Source organism: Colletes latitarsis, chromosome 1, assembly GCF_051014445.1.
Source record: "Colletes latitarsis isolate SP2378_abdomen chromosome 1, iyColLati1, whole genome shotgun sequence".
NCBI lineage: Eukaryota > Metazoa > Arthropoda > Insecta > Hymenoptera > Colletidae > Colletes > Colletes latitarsis.
The window spans coordinates 22290667-22304301 of record NC_135134.1 but is presented as its reverse complement, the minus strand read 5'-3'; positions in this window follow the sequence as shown (position 1 = coordinate 22304301).

Genomic DNA, 13635 nt, shown 5'->3' with positions numbered 1-13635 from the left:
CGTAGTAATGTGGGACCACACTGAAACAGTCGACTAAACCTGGTCACGATCAATATTTTAGACGATAACGCATGTTAGGTCTAGGTTAGGGCTGGGATTTGCTCCCATCAGGCTCATACTTTCGCATATTTCTGATACGTGATGGCCAGATTCTGGTCTTTTTTTGGCTTGGATCACGTAGTAATGTGGTACCACACTGAAACTGTCCATTAAACCTGGTTCCGACCAATATTATTGAGGATAACGCATGTTAGGTCTGGGTTAGGTCTGGGATTTGCTCTCATCAGGCTCATACATTCGCATATTTCTCATACTTGATGGCCAGATCCTGGGCTTTTTCTGGTTTGGATCACGTAGTAATGTGGTATCACACTGAAACAGTCGACTAATCCTGGTCTCGGCCAATATTTTAGAGGATAACGCATGTTAGGTCTAGGTTAGGTCTGGGATTTGCACTCATCAGGCTCATACTTACGCATATTTCTCATACTTGTTGGCCAGATTCTGGGCTTTTTTTGGCTTGGATCACGTAGTAATGTGGGACCACACTGAGACAGTCGATTAAACCTGGTCTCGATCAATATTGTTGCGACGGTATGAAGATGCCGCGCAATACCGCGAAATTGCATCGTCGCAATGGTGTGAAGAGGCTTCGCGATGAAGTGAAGCTGCCACACGAAAACGAGCGGATGCGAGATCCCGAGCCTTCCGGTTGCTGAGGGACCGGAAACGATTTGAAGATTAGAATTACGACAGATCGCAAGGCGAACAGACGTATTGAAAAGCACTGTTGTTAATAAAGTTCCCAGTTTACATTAGTGTGTTACGTTGTGCTGTTTTAATTGTGTTGTGACAATATGAGGCGAGCGACGAGCAATACTCCCCGGCGTAACAGTGGTGCCAGAAGCGGGATGTCGACCCGATCTACCGCCGGGGAGGGAGAGGTCGTTCCTTCGTTGGATCTGTTGTTCGAGGGCCTGCAGAGGAGCCTCGCGGCGCAGTTCCAGGAGCAGCAGAGAACTTTCGAGTCCAGGTGGGAAGAGGATCGGAAGCGGACCGAAGAGAGGCAGGCCGCGAAGGAGGCTGCCGCTTCGGCGAAGGAGGCTGCTGTGGAAGGAAGGATAAGGGCCATGGAAGACCGTTATCAGGTGCTTGCGGAGAATTTTAAAAGTGTGATCGATAACCTGTCGGCCGCGGCGTTCCGTAGCGAGGATCGCGAGTCCAGCCTTGTTAATAATTTTGTTAGGGATAATCCTGTTGTTGCTGGACTCGCGATGCCTTCCACTTCGCAGTCGGCTCCTCCGTTGGAAGCGACTGGTGGATTTCTGGGGTACGTCCTAAAACCACCAGCGTTTGATGGAAGAGCTTGTTGGGAGGAGTACCGGGTGCAATTCGAGGCGATTGCGAAGGCGAATGGATGAGATGCACCAAGGAAAGCGTTGGCCTTGGTCGCATGTCTGGAGGGGCCCGCTCGGAGTGTTTTGACTACTCTTTCCGAGGAGTCGCGTTGTGATTTTGGTGTCTTGGTTTCCGCTTTGGAGTTCCGTTTCGGAACCAAGAATTTCGCGAATCTAAATTACGTGAAATTCCAAAATTATACTCAACGGAAGGGGGAGTCGATTTCTGATTTGGCTTCGGAGATTGAGAGGTTGGCGCAGGCTTCCTTTGGTGATTGTCCAATGGAAGTCAGGGATAAGCTGGCCGCCTCTCAGTTCGTCTCCGCCCTGGCCAATGAGGAAATGAGGAGGACGCTGAGGCTAGGCGGTTTCAATACTCTCAGGGCGGCTGTGATCAGAGCCCTGGAGATTGAGGCCGTCGAGTCTGTGGCCCCTGGTCCTTGCCGTGTTAAGGACTGCATTCAGGGTGTCACTTGTTTTCCCAAGGGAAAGTTGGAGAAGAGGACTGCTGGGAAGCCGGTCTCGGAGTGCTGGAACTGCGGACAGGAGGGACATTTACAGCGGAACTGCCCGAAGAAGAGGAGGAGAGAAGAGGCCCCCTAGAAGAAGGGAAACTGGAAGAAGTTGGCGTAGTGGGGCTCCCGCCGACTTCGTCTTCATCCGCCCCCGTCGTGCGCAGGATCGCTGTCAAGGATTGTTCTTCCGTCGAGGAGGGAGAGTCTCGCAAGAGGAGATATCCGGACGAAGAAGAGGATACACCGGAAAAGGGGACTGAATGCGAAAGACCCATGGAGTGTTGGAACTGCGGGGTAACGGGACCTATGCGGTGGAATTGCCCCAGGAAGTACCAGCAGAAGGCGGCGTAGAAGGAGAATTGTTCCGCGTTGAAGGAATCGCCGAGATGATTTGGAAAATGAATCATCGTCATGGTCAACTGACTGCAATGGAAGGACCTTTTAAGAAGGGAAGAGGAGTACCCTTTGGAGGGATAAGGCTCGCCGGAGCACCTTCTCAGGGGATGGCGCTCGGCGGGGCATCTTTTGGAAGGATAGGGCTCGTGGGAGCACCTTTCGAAGGGATAAGGCTCGTCGCAGCACTCTTTGAAGGGATAGGGCTCGCCAGAGCACCTTCTGGAGGGATGGCGCTCGTCGGGGCATCTTTCGGAAGGATAGGGCTTATGGGAGCACCTTCTGAAGGGAAAGCGCTGTATGTTATGGGTTCCCTGCCAAGGTCTGTGCTGAAGGTGACAACAAGAAGGCGATGTGAAGAATCGGCTGGATAAGTTGGGTTTCCGTATAGTCCGTTTCCAGAAGTCCAAACCAAGGGTTGAGCATGTGAATCGACTGGCTCGGTACGATTCACGAGACGCCCCCTGCGAAGATATTGCGAGGTGAGGATCGAGGAAGATGGCCGACATCTTCGCCCAAGAAGAGGACGTTTCATCGCAGAAGGCGAGGATCGGGTTTTCCTACCGGCCGCGGAGGACTCTCCATTTCCGCAGGTCAGAACGGCCGGGGAAGTGCGATTCTCCCCGGGGAGGGTCGCCCCCCAGTCATGCTCGACTCTAATAGCGGAGTGGGGCACAGACGGTCGGACGGCGGAATTGTGGTATGTTCCACAACCGATCTTCGAGGAAATTCTCCTTGGAGATCGGGGAACATCCCATGGGAAGTTCTTTCGTGAGGCTGGGGGGAATCCGCATCCGGGAAGTCCTCAAGAAAGAAGCACGCAAGCCGCAAGAGTCAAGGGGAAGGGCGAGGAGCAGTCGGGATTTCCTCATCCTCGAAGATGTCTAAGTTCGGACGAAGTATTCCGAAGGTTACACCGGCGCCTTGCTCAAGGTTTTTGAGTGGTTTTCCTTGGGACGAAGGACGAATGTCAAGGCGCTGACTGTCTGATAAAGGCCACTCAGGTAAATGATCGACCTATTAGTTTATCTACTTTACAGGCAGAGGTGTACAGGTTCGACGCAGCTTCGCGACAACCCGGAGGTTAGGAGACTACGGGTGAAGTTGGCTGTTCGAACGGAATTTGCAGCGGTCGGGACGACCGCTCTGAAGGAAGAGGGAGCAGTGTTGCGACGGTATGAAGATGCCGCGCAATACCGCGAAATTGCATCGTCGCAATGGTGTGAAGAGGCTTCGCGATGAAGTGAAGCTGCCACACGAAAACGAGCGGATGCGAGATCCCGAGCCTTCCGGTTGCTGAGAGACCGGAAACGATTTGAAGATTAGAATTACGACAGATCGCAAGGCGAACAGACGTATTGAAAAGCACTGTTGTTAATAAAGTTCCCAGTTTACATTAGTGTGTTACGTTGTGCTGTTTTAATTGTGTTGTGACAATATGAGGCGAGCGACGAGCAATACTCCCCGGCGTAACAATATTTTAGAGGATAACGCATGTTAGGTCTGGGTTAGGTCTGGGATTTGCCCTCTTCAGTCTCATACTTTCGCATTCTTCACATCCTTGTTGGCCAGATCCTGGGCTTTTTCTGGTTTGGATCACATACTAATGTGGTACCACACTGAAACAGTCGATTAAACCTGGTTTCGATCAATATTTTAGAGGATAACGCATGTCAGGTCTATGTTAGGTCTGGGATTTGCTCTCATCAGGCTCATACTTTCGCATATTTCTCATACTTGTTGGCCAGATTCTGGGCTTTTTTTGGCTTGGATCACGTAGTAATGTGGGACCACACTGAAACAGTCGACTAATCCTGGTCTCGGTCAATATTTTAGAGGATAACGCATGTTAGGTCTAGGTTAGGTCTGGGATTTGCACTCATCAGGCTCATACCTTCGCATATTTCTCATACTTGATGGCCAGATTCTTGGCCTTTTATAGTTTAGATCACGTAGTAATGCGGTACCACACTGAAACAGTCCATTAAACCTGGTTCCGATCAATATTTTTGAGGATAACGCATGTTATGATCTCGGTTAGGTCTAGGATTTGCCCCCCATCAGGCTCATGATTTCGCATATTTCTCATACTTGTTGGCCAGATCCTGGGCTTTTTTTGGCTTGGATCAGGTAGTAATGTGGTACCACACTGAAACAGTCGACTAATCCTGGTCTCGGTCAATATTTTAGAGGATAACGCATGTTAGGTCTAGGTTAGGTCTGGGATTTGCACTCATCAGGCTCATACCTTCGCATATTTCTCATACTTGATGGCCAGATTCTTGGCCTTTTATAGTTTAGATCACGTAGTAATGCGGTACCACACTGAAACAGTCCATTAAACCTGGTTCCGATCAATATTTTTGAGGATAACGCATGTTATGATCTCGGTTAGGTCTAGGATTTGCCCCCCCTCAGGCTCATGATTTCGCATATTTCTCATACTTGTTGGCCAGATCCTGGGCTTTTTTTGGCTTGGATCAGGTAGTAATGTGGTACCACACTGAAACAGTCGACTAATCCTGGTCTCGGTCAATATTTTAGAGGATAACGCATGTTAGGTCTAGGTTAGGTCTGGGATTTGCTCCCATCAGGCTCATACTTTCGCATATTTCTGATACTTGATGGCCAGATTCTGGTCTTTTTCTGGTTTCGATCACGTAGTAATGCGGTACCACACTGAAACAGTCGATTAAACCTGGTTTCGATCAATATTTTAGAGGATAACGCATGTCTGGTCTATGTTAGGTCTGGGATTTGCTCTCATCGGGTTCATACTTTCGCATATTTCTCATACTTGATAGCCAGATCCTGGGCTTTTAATGGTTTGGATCACGTAGTAATGTGGGACCACACTGAAACAGTCGATTAAACCTGGTCTCGGTCAATATTTTAGAGGATAACGCATGTTAGGTCTGGGTTAGGTCTGGGATTTGCTCTCATCAGGCTCATACTTTCGCATATTTCTGATACTTGATGGACAGATTCTGGTCTTTTTCTGGTTTCGATCACGTAGTAATGCGCTACTACACTGAAACAGTCCATTAAACCTGGTTTCGATCAATGTTTTAGAGGATAACCCATGTTAGGTCTGGGTTAGGTCTGGGATTTGCCCTCTTCAGTCTCATACTTTCGCATTCTTCACATCCTTGTTGGCCAGATCCTGGGTTTTTTCTGGTCTGGATCACATAGTAATGTGGTACCACACTGAAACAGTCGACTAAACCTGGTCACGATCAATATCTTAGAGGATAACGCATGTTAGGTCTAGGTTAGGGCTGGGATTTGGGCTCATCAGGCTCATACATTCGCATATTTCTCATACTTGATGGCCAGATCCTGGGCTTTTTCTGGGTTGGATCACGTAGTAATGTGGTACCACACTGAAACCGTCGACTAATGCTGGTCTCGGTCAATATTTTAGAGGACAACGCATGTTAGGTCTAGGTTAGGTCTGAGATTTGCATTCATCTGGCTCATACTTTCGCATATTTCACATACTTGTTGGCCAGATTCTGGGCTTTTTTTGGCTTGGAACACGTAGTAATGTGGTACCACACTGAAACTGTCCATTAAACCTGGTTTCGATCAATATTGTAGAGGATAACGCATGTTAGGTCTAGGTTAGGCCTTGGGTTTGCCCTCATCAGACTCATACATTCGCATATTTCTCATACTTGATGGCCAGACCTGGGCTTTTTTTGGTTTGGATCACGTAGTAATGTGGCACCACACTGAAACAGTCGACTAATCCTGGTCTCGGTCAATATTTTAGAGGATAACGCATGTTAGGTCTAGGTTAGGTCTCGGATTTGCACTCATCAGGCTCATATTTTCGCATATTTCTCATACTTGTTGGCCAGATTCTGGGCTTTTTTTGGCTTGGATCACGTAGTAATGTGGTACCACACTGAAACTGTCCATTAAACCTGGTTTCGATCAATATTTTAGAGGATAACGCATGTCAGGTCTATGTTAGGTCTGGGATTTGCTCTCATCAGGCTCAAACATTCGCATATTTCTCATACTTGATGGCCAGATCCTGGGCTTTTTCTGGTTTGGATCACGTAGTAATGTGGTACCACACTGAAACAGTCGACTAATCCTGGTCTCGGTCAATATTATAGACGATAACGCATGTTAGGTCTAGGTTAGGTCTGGGATTTGCACTCATCAGGCTCATACTTTCGCATATATCTCATACTTGATGGCCGGATTCTTGGCCTTTTATGGTTCAGATCACGTAGTAATGCGGTACCACACTGAAACAGTCCATTAAACCTGGTTCCGATCAATATTTTTGAGGATAACGCATGTTATGATCTCGGTTAGGTCTAGGATTTGCCCCCCATCAGGCTCATGATTTCGCATATTTCTCATACTTGTTGGGCAGATCCTGGGCTTTTTTTGGCTTGGATCAGGTAGTAATGTGGTACCACACTGAAACAGTCGACTAATCCTGGTGTCGGTCAATATTTTAGAGGATAACGCATGTTAGGTCTAGGTTAGGTCTGGGATTTGCACTCATCAGGCACATACTTTCGCATATTTCTCATACTTGATGGCCAGATCCTGGGCTTTTTCTGGTTTGGATCACGTAGTAATGTGGGACCACACTGAAACATTCGATTAAACCTGGTCTCGATCAATATTTTAGAGGATAACGCATGTCAGGTCTATGTTAGGTCTGGGATTTGCTCTCATCAGGCTCATACTTTCGCATATCTCTCATACTTGTTGGCCAGATCCTGGGTTTTTACTGGTTTGGTTCACGTAGTAATGTGGGACCACACTGAAACAATCGATTAAACCTGGTCTCGATCAATATTTTAGAGGATAACGCATGTCAGGTCTATGTTAGGTCTGGGATTTGCTCTCATCAGGCTCATACTTTCGCATATCTCTCATACTTGTTGGCCAGATCCTGGGCTTTTACTGGTTTGGTTCACGTAGTAATGTGGGACCACACTGAAACAATCGATTAAACCTGGTCTCGATCAATATTTTAGAGGATGACGCATGTTAGGTCTGGGTTAGGTCTGGGATTTGCCCTCTTCAGTCTCATACTTTCGCATTCTTCACATCCTTGTTGGCCAGATCCTGGGTTTTTTCTGGTTTGGATCACATAGTAATGTGGTACCACACTGAAACAGTCGACTAAACCTGGTCACGATCAATATTTTAGACGATAACGCATGTTAGGTCTAGGTTAGGGCTGGGATTTGCTCCCATCAGGCTCATACTTTCGCATATTTCTGATACTTGATGGCCAGATTATGGCCTTTTTTTGGCTTGGATCACGTAGTAATGTGGTACCACACTGAAACTGTCCATTAAACCTGGTTCCGACCAATATTATTGAGGATAACGCATGTTAGGTCTGGGTTAGGTCTGGGATTTGCCCTCTTCAGTCTCATACTTTCGCATTCTTCACATCCTTGTTGGCCAGATCCTGGGCTTTTTCTGGTTTGGATCACATACTAATGTGGTACCACACTGAAACAGTCGATTAAACCTGGTTTCGATCAATATTTTAGAGGATAACGCATGTCAGGTCTATGTTAGGTCTGGGATTTGCTCTCATCAGGCTCATACTTTCGCATATCTCTCATACTTGTTGGCCAGATTCTGGGCTTTTTTTGGCTTGGATCACGTAGTAATGTGGGACCACACTGAAACAGTCGACTAAATCTGGTCTCGATCAATATTTTAGAGGATAACGCATGTTAGGTCTGGGTTAGGTCTGGGATTTGCACTCATCAGGCTCATACTTTCGCATATATCTCATACTTGATGGCCGGATTCTTGGCCTTTTATGGCTTAGATCACGTAGTAATGCGGTACCACACTGAAACAGTCCATTAAACCTGGTTCCGATCAATATTTTTGAGGATAACGCATGTTATGGTCTCGGTTAGGTCTAGGATTTGCCCATCATCAGGCTCGTGATTTCGCATATTTCTCATACTTGTTGGCCAGATTCTGGACTTTCACTGCTTTGGATCACGTAGCAATGTGGTACGACACTGAAACAGTCCAGTAAACCTGGTTTTGATCAATAATTTAGAAGATAACTCTTGTTATGTCTAGGCCAGGCCTGGGATTTGCCCACATCAGACTCATACTTTCGCATTCTTCACAACCTTGTTGGCCAGATCCTGGGTTTTTTCTGGTTTGGATCACATAGTAATGTGGTACCACACTGAAACAGTCGATTAAACCTGGTCTCGATCAATATTTTAGAGGATAGCCCATGTTAGGTCTGGGTTAGGTCTGGGATTTGCCCTCTTCAGTCTCATACTTTCGCATTCTTCACATCCTTGTTGGCCAGATCCTGGGTTTTTTCTGGTTTGGATCACATAGTAATGTGGTACCACACTGAAACAGTCGACTAAACCTGGTCACGATCAATATTTTAGACGATAACGCATGTTAGGTCTAGGTTAGGGCTGGGATTTGCTCCCATCAGGCTCATACTTTCGCATATATCTCATACTTGATGGCCGGATTCTTGGCCTTTTATGGTTTAGATCACGTAGTAATGCGGTACCATACTGAAACAGTCGACTAAACCTGGTCACGATCAATATTTTAGAGGATAACGCATGTCAGGTCTAGGTTAGGCCTTGGGTTTGCCCTCATCAGACTCATACATTCGCATATTTCTCATACTTGATGGCCAGATCCTGGGCTTTTTTTGGTTTGGATCACGTAGTAATGTGGTACCACACTGAAACAGTCGACTAATCCTGGTCTCGGTCAATATTTTAGAGGATAACGCATGTTAGGTCTAGGTTAGGTCTGGGATTTGCACTCATCAGGCACATACTTTCGCATATTTCTCATACTTGATGGCCAGATCCTGGGCTTTTTCTGGTTTGGATCACGTAGTAATGTGGTACCACACTGAAACAGTCGACTAATCCTGGTCTCGGTCAATATTTTAGAGGATAACGCATGTTAGGTCTAGGTTAGGTCTGGGATTTGCACTCATCAGGCACATACTTTCGCATATTTCTCATACTTGATGGCCAGATCCTGGGCTTTTTCTGGTTTGGATCACGTAGTAATGTGGGACCACACTGAAACATTCGATTAAACCTGGTCTCGATCAATATTTTAGAGGATAACGCATGTTAGGTCTGGGTTAGGTCTGGGATTTGCCCCCTTCAGTCTCATACTTTCGCATTCTTCACATCCTTGTTGGCCAGATCCTGGGTTTTTTCTGGTTTGGATCACATAGTAATGTGGTACCACACTGAAACTGTCCATTAAACCTGGTTTCGATCAATATTTTAGAGGATAACGCATGTTAGGTCTATGCTAGTTCAGGGGTTTGCTCCCATCTGGCTCAAACATTCGCATATTTCTCATACTTCATGGCCAGATCCTGGGCTTTTTCTGGTTTGGATCACGTAGTAATGTGGTACCACACTGAAACAGTCGACTAATCCTGGTCTCGGTCAATATTTTAGAGGATAACGCATGTTAGGTCTGGGTTAGGTCTGGGATTTGCACTCATCAGGCTCATACTTTCGCATATATCTCATACTTGATGGCCGGATTCTTGGCCTTTTATGGTTTAGATCACGTAGTAATGCGGTACCACACTGAAACAGTCCATTAAACCTGGTTCCGATCAATATTTTTGAGGATAACGCATGTTATGGTCTCGGTTAGGTCTAGGATTTGCCCATCATCAGGCTCGTGATTTCGCATATTTCTCATACTTGTTGGCCAGATTCTGGGCTTTCACTGCTTTGGATCACGTAGCAATGTGGAACCACACTGAAACAGTCCAGTAAACCTGGTTTCGATCAAAGTTTTAGAGGATAACGCATGTTAGGTCTAGGTTAGGCCTTGGGTTTGCCCCCATCAGGCTCATACTTTCGCATATATCTCATACTTGATGGCCGGATTCTTGGCCTTTCATGGTTTAGATCACGTAGTAATGCGGTACCACACTGAAACAGTCCAGTAAACCTGGTTCCGATCAATATTTTTGAGGATAACGCATGTTAGGTCTGGGTTAGGTCTGGGATTTGCTCTCTTCAGGCTCATACATTCGCATATTTCTCATACTTGATGGCCAGATCCTGGGCTTTTTCTGGTTTGGATCACGTAGTAATGTGGTACCACACTGAAACAGTCGACTAATCCTGGTCTCGGCCAATATTTTAGAGGATAACGCATGTTAGGTCTAGGTTAGGTCTCGGATTTGCACTCATCAGGCTCATACTCTCGCATATTTCTCATACTTTTTGGCCAGATTCTGGGCTTTTTTTGGCTTGGATCACGTAGTAATGTGGTACCACACTGAAACTGTCCATTAAACCTGGTTTCGATCAATATTTTAGAGGATAACGCATGTTAGGTCTAGGTTAGGTCTGGGATTTGCACGCATCAGGCTCATACTTTCGCATATATCTCATACTTGTTGGCCAGATCCTGGGCTTTCACTGCTTTACATCACGTAGCATTGTGGTACCACAGTGAAACAGTCCAGTAAACCTGGTTTTGATCAATAATTTAGAAGATAACTCTTGTTATGTCTAGGCCAGGCCTGGGATTTTCCCACATCAGACTCATACTTCCGCATTCTTCAAATACTTGTGGGACAGATCCTGGGTTTTTTCTGGTTTCGATCATATAGTAATGTGGTACCACACTGAAACAGTCGATTAAACCTGGTTTCGATCAATATTTTAGAGGATAACGCATGTCAGGTCTATGTTAGGTCTGGGACTTGCTCTCATCAGGCTCATACTTTCGCATATTTCTCATACTTGTAGGCCAGATTCTGGGCTTTTTTTGGCTTGGATCACGTAGTAATGTGGGACCACACTGAAACAGTCGATTAAACCTGGTCTCGATCAATATTTTAGAGGATAACGCATGTTAGGTCTGGGTTAGTTCTGGGATTTGCCCTCTTCAGTCTCATACTTTTGCATTCTTCACATCCTTGTTGGCCAGATCCTGGGTTTTTTCCGGTTTGGATCACATAGTAATGTGGTACCACACTGAAACAGTCGATTAAACCTGGTTTCGATCAATATTTTAGAGGATAACGCATGTCAGCTCTATGTTAGGTCTGGGATTTGCTCTCATCAGGCTCATACTTTCGCATATTTCTCATACTTGTTGGCCAGATTCTGGGCTTTTTTTGGTTTGGATCACGTAGTAATGTGGGAGCACACTGAAACAGTCGATTAAACCTGGTCTCGATCAATATTTTAGAGGATAACGCATGTTAGGTCTGGGTTAGGTCTGCGATTTGCACTCATCAGGCTCATACTTTCGCATATATCTCATACTTGATGGCCGGATTCTTGGCCTTTTATGGTTTAGATCACGTAGTAATGCGGTACCACACTGAAACAGTCCATTAAACCTGGTTCCGATCAATATTTTTGAGGATAACGCATGTTATGGTCTCGGTTAGGTCTAGGATTAGCCCATCATCAGGCTCGTGATTTCGCATATTTCTCATACTTGTTGGCCAGATTCTGGGCTTTCACTGCTTTGGATCACGTAGCAATGTGGTACCACACTGAAACAGTCCAGTAAACCTGGTTTTGATCAATAATTTAGAAGATGACTCTTGTTATGTCTAGGCCAGGCCTGGGATTTGCCCACATCAGACTCATACTTCCGCATTCTTCAAATACTTGTGGAACAGATCCTGGGTTTTTTCTGGTTTCGATCACATAGTAATGTGGTACCACACTGAAACAGTCGATTAAACCTGGTTTCGATCAATATTTTAGAGGATAACGCATGTCAGGTCTATGTTAGGTCTGGGATTTGCTCTCATCAGGCTCATACTTTCGCATATCTCTCATACTTGTTGGCCAGATTGTGGGCTGTTTTAGGCTTGGATCACGTAGTAATGTGGTACCACACTGTAACTGTCGACTAAACCTGGTCACGATCAATATTTTAGAGGATAACGCAAGTTAGGTCTAGGTTAGGGCTGGGATTTGCTCTCATCAGGCTCATACTTTCGCATATTTCTGATACTTGATGGACAGATTCTGGTCTTTTTCTGGTTTCGATCACGTAGTAATGCGGTACCACACTGAAACAGTCCATTAAACCTGGTTTCGATCAATGTTTTAGAGGATAACCCATGTTTGGTCTGGGTTAGGTCTGGGATTTGCCCTCTTCAGTCTCATATTTTCGCTTTCTTCACATCCTTGTTGGCCAGATCCTGGGTTTTTTCTGGTTTGGATCACATAGTAATGTGGTACCACACTGAAACAGTCGACTAAACCTGGTCACGATCAATATTTTAGAGGATAACGCATGTTAGGTCTAGGTTAGGGCTGGAATTTGGTCTCATCAGGCTCATACATTCGCATATTTCTCATACTTGATGGCCAGATCCTGGGCTTTTTCTGGTTTGGATCACGTAGTAATGTGGTACCACACTGAAACTGTCGACTAATGCCGGTCTCGGTCAATATTTTAGAGGACAACGCATGTTAGGTCTAGGTTAGGTCTGGGATTTGCATTCATCTGGCTCATACTTTCGCATATTTCTCATACTTCTTGGTCAGATTCTGGGCTTTTTTTGGCTTGGATCACGTAGTAATGTGGCGCCACACTGGAACTGTCCATTAAACCTGGTTTCGATCAATATTTTAGAGGTTAACGCATGTTAGGTCTGGGTTAGGTCTGGGATTTGCTCTCATCAGGCTCATACATTCGCATATTTCTCATACTTGATGGCCAGATCCTGGGCTTTTTCTGGTTTGGAGTACGTAGTAATGTGGTACCACACTGAAACAGTCGACTAATCCTGGTCTCGGTCAATATTTTAGAGGATAACGCATGTTAGGTCTAGGTTAGGTCTGGGATTTGCACTCATCAGGCTCATACTTTCGCATATTTTTCATACTTGATGGCCAGATTCTTGGCCTTTTATGGTTTAGATCACGTAGTAATGCGGCACCACACTGAAACAGTCCATTAAACCTGGTTCCGATCAATATTTTTGAGGATAACGCATGTTATGGTCTCGGTTAGGTCTAGGATTTGCCCCTCATCAGGCTCATGATTTCGCATATTTCTCATACTTGTTGGCCAGATCCTGGGCTTTTTTTGGCTTGGATCAGGTAGTAATGTGGTACCACACTGAAACAGTCGACTAATCCTGGTCTCGGTCAATATTTTAGAGGATAACGCATGTTAGGTCTAGGTTAGGTCTGGGATTTGCCCTCTTCAGTCTCATACTTTCGCATTGTTCACATCCTTGTTGGCCAGATCCTGGGTTTTTTCTGGTTTGGATCACATAGTAATGTTGTACCACACTGAAACAGTCGACTAAA